The 6,000-nt window shown below is 43.9% G+C and overlaps 1 protein-coding gene across 1 annotated transcript in view; it reads right to left on the reverse strand.

Annotated features, from left to right (window-relative positions):
- The window catches only part of SLC39A10 (solute carrier family 39 member 10), a 92,592-nt gene extending 88,750 nt beyond the window's left edge, over positions 1-3,842 (reverse strand). The window contains exon 1 of the mRNA XM_045575749.1: positions 3,563-3,842. The gene's annotated coding sequence lies outside the window, so the exon portion shown is untranslated. The remainder of the gene's footprint in view (positions 1-3,562) is intronic.
- Positions 3,843-6,000: the final 2,158 nt, after the last annotated feature.

The raw sequence follows: 6,000 nt of genomic DNA on the forward strand, positions 1-6,000 counted from the left end.
GAATGCAGGAACTTCGGGTGCACCATATGGCTTCCTCGAGTCTCTTCAAAGTGGGAAAGTTTGTTTTTGTTTTAAAGTGAAGTGGAAGGAAAGTGACTTGCCATTTCAGAGGAGAATAGCATTAGGTTCCTTTCGGATTTGTCTGAGCATCTGTGATCATTTGTCACATGTGGCTAAGAAATGACCAGCGCTGATGAAACAGCGTTTTATTTTTAGAAAAAAGTCTCATCACATTTTCCCAAAAATAATTTTGCAAAATCTCTGCTTCCTTCCAGAGAAGTTTTGTCCATTGCTACATGTAGAACCATATACTTTTATGATAAAGACCACCTTTTTACCCAAATATCATACCGATGGGGGAAGGTCTCTAAAACTGGTGAAATGGTCTCTGAAACTGGTGAAATAGAATTCCATTTTCTAGGTTCTTCATGCACAAATGTTAAGAAGTCATTCTTGTAACACTTGGCTTGATATGATATTTTAAACAAAGAGAAAAAATGTCATAGGCCAGGGAAGGGAAAGCCAGAAAAGAAACGCTATGGTAAATAGATAACCTTGGTCTCTGCAGTTTCACATTTCCTCCCAGCCCATGTCTATTGGCAGACGAATATTCTAGAACAAAATAAGGATAGGTATACCTTTTCTACAGGTGGAATGAGACTAAGCTCCTTTTTCTCTTTCCGGAATGAAATAAGACTATTTCAAATAAGGATATACTAATGTACTGAGGGAATATTTGCAGCTCAAATGCTTAATTACTAGTAGAAGTTTATCTTTACTGCTAGGCTGATATCATCCTAAAAATACAGCTTAATATCATAACTAAATGAAAGACAAATCCCCTGCCCTGGTCCATTTGACTTAGTTGTTTGACCATCTTCCCATGCACTGAGAGGTCACCTAGTCCACTCCTGGTTAGAGAATATGCCCAGATTTCAGGCTCAATCCCCAGTAGGGGCGTGTGAGAGGCAGTTGATCAGTGAGTGAATATTTCTCTCCCTCTCCTTTCCTCTCTCTAAAACATCAAGAATAATATATTAAAAAAATTAAAAAAGACAAATCCCCAGATAATAGACTAGAAATTTAAGATAACTTTCTACATACCCAAATCCAGTCAAGAACTTGACCAAGAATAACCACTTTATGTATCATTCATTGGAGCCTTCAATGTATTTGAATTTGGAGCTCCTTACATATTGATTTCTAAATGCAATTGGAAGAGAAATTTTCTAACTTCCCTATTGTAGAATATGATATGACTGCCCTTAATGAAAAATGAGGAGCATTTTGGAAAATTTTGATCTAGTTTAAGACTACAGTAGATGGTGTTGGACCAAATCTCCTAACTAGAACTTTCTTTCATTTTTAAAAAAAATATATATTTTATTGATTTTTTACAAAGAGGAAGAGAGAGGAATAGAGAGTTAGAAACATCAATGAGAGAGAATCATCGATCAGCTGCCTCTTGCACACCCCCTACTGGGGATGTGACCGCAACCAAGGTACATGCCCTTGACCAGAATTGAACCCGGGACCTTTTAGTCCATAGGCCGACGCTCTATCCACTGATTTCGGCTCATTTTTTTTCTACCACCAAAGTGTAGACGACACATAAAGTTATAGTACTAGAATGACCCCCACAAGGTGTCTCTTTATCCCCCATGTATTACTGTAACAAAATTGGCTTGAAATCCCTTTGTCATCCGTAGAAACGATGGAAGTATCAGGAGTTAGCAGAGTGGAAGAGGGGAGAGGACTTGTCCTGGAGGCTCAGTGGTTCAGAGGATGATGTACTCACGGGGCCATCGGGTTAGGGCCCCCCACTGCCACCCCCAGCCTCTTCTCTTCCCAAACACATGGCGTTTCTGTTAACTTTTTGTTTTATAAGGTGAGTTGGAAATGTAATGGGTATTATGTATGCAGTTGTTATTTTGAAATTGTGAGGAAATTAAAAGGAAGTAAGCACTTGATTGTAAGATCAAAGTTCTACTTAACAACTCTGGAATCCTTATAGGAAAAAATGTTAAAAACTTAAAATACTTTACATTGAAAAATTATTTTACAGTTTACAAAGCACTGTCTTATAAAATTATTTCATTTGAAATACAACGAGGGAGGGCCAGGATCACAGCATGAGTTACTAGCAGAGTTATCGCCATAAACTACCGTGTTTCCCCAAAAATAAGACATCCTCCGTAAATAAGACCTAGCGCAACTTTGGGAGAAAAAATTAATATAAGACAGTGTCTTATTTTCGGGGAAACAGGGTATCTCTCTCTCTCTCTCTCTCTCTCTCTCTCTCTCTCTCTCTCTATCTCTTCTCCCCCCCACCCCATGATTGAGTCTAAAACTTACTTTGTGGATGCTTAACAACATAAAAAAACACGAAAAGCTTTCTGAGGGCAAATTTAGTGCCTTATTTATTTTTGCATCTGTAGTAGCTAATCCAATCTAAGTATTCAGCTGTTCGTTGAATGAATGATTGAACGAATGAATGAAATAAAATAAAAACACAAAATGAAACAGAATTTTTCCGATAGTAAATAAGTAAATAAAAATAGAAGGTTAATGTTGCAGATTTTAGACAGCTATGGAGAACGTCAAGCATTCAATGATGTGCTATCTAATCTGTCATCTGTCTTGTTAGCCTCACTCCATGTAATACATTTTATCATCTATTGTTATTTACACATTTCCAGGTCACTGTCATAACAATTATTTAGAAAGACAGCATGAGTTAGATTTCATCTTCAGTGGCATATGGTTTATGGGAATACAGCAAACAGAAATGTCCTAAATTCCTGCCACCTCTGGGCGAGTGCCAGACCATTAACTTATATTTACATCAGCTTCCGTTTGTGGTTGTTGTTATATATTTGCTAATGCATTTCAAGGGAAAGCATCCCCGGATCATTCCTATGTTATCCCATCAGTGTGGCTTACCCTTCACTGGGTTTCAGCTGGACAAGCTTAGATAAAACAGGTTTTCACACACATATTTTGTTTCTACTTGCACGTTTGGGTAAAGACCCCAGATGTGTTGAGCTTTATTTTGTTTTTGGAAAAATCTCTACAAGTAAATATTTCTATTTGTGACTTGGAAGAAAGCATAGAGGGAGAACTAGTCAGTTCTTTCGCATGAATCCTGACAAGTTTTCCAGTACTTGCAAGGTACACGGAGGAAAACACATCTCAAAGGATAGACAGATTTCACAGAACCAAACCCCTGAAACCAACCAAGATGAGATAACCAGGTTCTAGCTTAGACCCTCTAGATGCAGACCAAGGAAGAAATGATGGAGAAGATGGCCCAGGCTGTCACCTTGGCCAATTTTGGTCCTGCTGTGGCAGGCACACTACCCGATGCCATCTAGTGACCAGAGACCAGCATGTGAGTAATCACATAGGAGAGACAGGTGAGGAGGTGAGGTCCCTGGGAGGGCTTTCTGTGAGCAGGGGAAAGCCCCTCTGAGAGGGTCCACTGGGGTGATGAGCACCCTCTCTCCTGGGACACAGAGCCAGAACTCCCCTCTTTATGGTGAGGGGCTGCCTTGCCACCTACCTCCAGCTCTGCACCTCTGCCTCCTCCGCCGCTGCCCGGCACCCGGTCTCAGCTGAGCCCAGGACCCAGGAGTCGCAGCCCCCACACAGGCCCAGGTGGTGGGTGTGGAGCACTCGACAGTCTCCACAAATTCAAAGGAGAACTCCAGAAAAGCGGAAGCACTCTGTGCCCGAAACACTGCGGCCACAATAACAAATAAGCAGTTCAAAGAGCAGAGCTAAAACGGGGGCCGGAGGAAATCATCTTTGTTTCCCTTGGCCCGGACCGAAGACCCGATGCTGCCTGGCCCCGCACTGCCGCTCCCTGGTTATGGCTCTGCCTCTGCCCTCGGGGAAGCCTGGGCTTCGAGTCATCACATCTTCTGGAAGCAGATGGCATAGACTTTTTTAGATTTTTTTTTTTAAGAGAAAGAACAGCAATCTGTCGCCTGTGGGATTGTCACAGTCCCGTCGTCATTTCTTTGGGGTGCATTTTTCACAACTAGACTCAGCAGCCAGCGCTGCTGCCATAGATACCACCAGGGCAGGAGCCCCTTTGCCGCCCTCACATTTGTCAGAGGGAGATGCAGGCAACTGCCTTCCACCAGGCAGTTAGCAACCTCTGTGGCCCGCGAGAGAAGAATGTATCGGGAGCTCAGCGTCAAGTGTGTTTGCTTGTTTGCTCTGCGCGGTGGCCGGCTTGCCGTGATCCGGGCACAATGTGTGGAAATTGCATAACCATCATTTCCACAAATCAAAGCTGGAGGCCCGGGGAGGCCCGGCCGTGGAGACATGGCTGCCTTCATGTCTGTGGACGTAGAAACATTGGACCCTGTGAAGAGTTTCTGTGAGTGTATGTGAGCCAAACTGTCACAATTGCCGGGAAGCAGAACCTCCACGGATTGGGCTAGTGCTCCGGAGGACGGCAGTCTTTCATCTATTTTTACACTTTGCCATCAAAGGAGGGGCCAGAGGTGGGCCACATGACGTCCACTGGTGATCAGAGAGGCGGGAGAAAGCAAAGCGGAGAAACCCCTGGGATTGGATAAAAAGTAAAATAATAGACAAATACTTAGGTGGGTCCTGCAGGATAGTCAGCGGTCAACAGTTAACACGATACAGTAACAATGAAGGAACCCAAGGGCTCCGGAAAAAGGGACGTTACAAGTTACCCTGACGTTTCAAGGGTGTGTTACCATAGATGCAGAAAGACAGAGAGGCTCAGGCAAGGTAAACATTGACCTTGTCAGTGAAGATACCCGCCTAGGACGTAACTGTCCACCGTCACTGCTTTCAGTTAAAGTTTAATTTTAGGCCATCCTCTGTGGTGACTTGAGGTCTCTGTGCTTGCAAGACCGCCATGCAGGCCTCCCCTGAGCTGACAGGTTGGCATGTGGCCCCTTTCATCCACATGTCTAAGGTTTTTCTTCTCTTTTTAAATGATTGTTCAGATTGAACCATCACTGAGCTTTATTTTGTTTTGGAACAAAAAGTCAGGATTAACCGCAGGCGGCCAAAGGACACATGTGGAAAAGTGTCTTCTCTCTGTTTATTCTATTTATGCTTACTTCAGCTGTCCTTCATGGTTATGGGGGGCTTGGCCTAGTCTAGGCAAAGGACTCTTATTCAAGTGTTAGGACCCCCAAAGACACACGTGTGCACTTGCTCCAGCAGCACAGACCCTGACACTGGGCTGTCACAGAGAAGGGTAGACAGGCCCCTGTGAAGGGATGACATGAAAACTTGTGAAGGTCCCTATCTAGAGAGAGAGAGAGAGAGAGAGAGAGAGAGAGAGAGAGAGAGAGAGAGAGAGAATGAACTCTTGATACAGTTTCCATACTTTGAGGTTTGAGGGGACGTTTTGATGCCTTCAGCCTTGTCTGGTCCAATTTCTGGTGGCTGCTGACACACCTGTCTCCACTTCCTCCACATTTAAAATGTAGCTAGTCAGCTGGCTGTTGGGGTGGCAGTGAGCCTGCAGGATGGAGAGAGAGAAGGAACACACGTCTCTGCTCTCTGCTTCCCTCTTTTTGCTTCAGCAGAGGTTTGGTGGAGCTGCTGGTAGAGTCACTGGTTCTTCCCAGAAGTTGAAAACCTCTGTTTGCAGCAAACACTCGGGTGTTAGGCTGGGAGGGATGAGGTGGGGCTGGAATCTTGTCAGGAGGTGAATTTGGAGAAATTACTTGAGGGCAAAATGTTGGGGAAATCCTACTGGGGCGTGCTGTTAGCTCTTTTGATGTTTCAACTCATTTAGAGAAAGTGATCGTATGCAAAAAAGGACCCTTTTCAACATCTGGGATGTAATGAGCATGAACATCTCTTTAGGTTCAAGATTGATGGTCAAAGATGGTTTTCTTCCGCCCTGTGTCGGCTTCAAAGAGTGTTTCCGTGTTCTGTAACGTCAATGTCAGAGATTGTAAGGCTCAACGAGCGATTCAAGCAGAAGTCCATGACCCAGTT

Source organism: Pipistrellus kuhlii, unplaced genomic scaffold, assembly GCF_014108245.1.
Source record: "Pipistrellus kuhlii isolate mPipKuh1 unplaced genomic scaffold, mPipKuh1.p scaffold_m20_p_7, whole genome shotgun sequence".
Lineage (NCBI taxonomy): Eukaryota > Metazoa > Chordata > Mammalia > Chiroptera > Vespertilionidae > Pipistrellus > Pipistrellus kuhlii.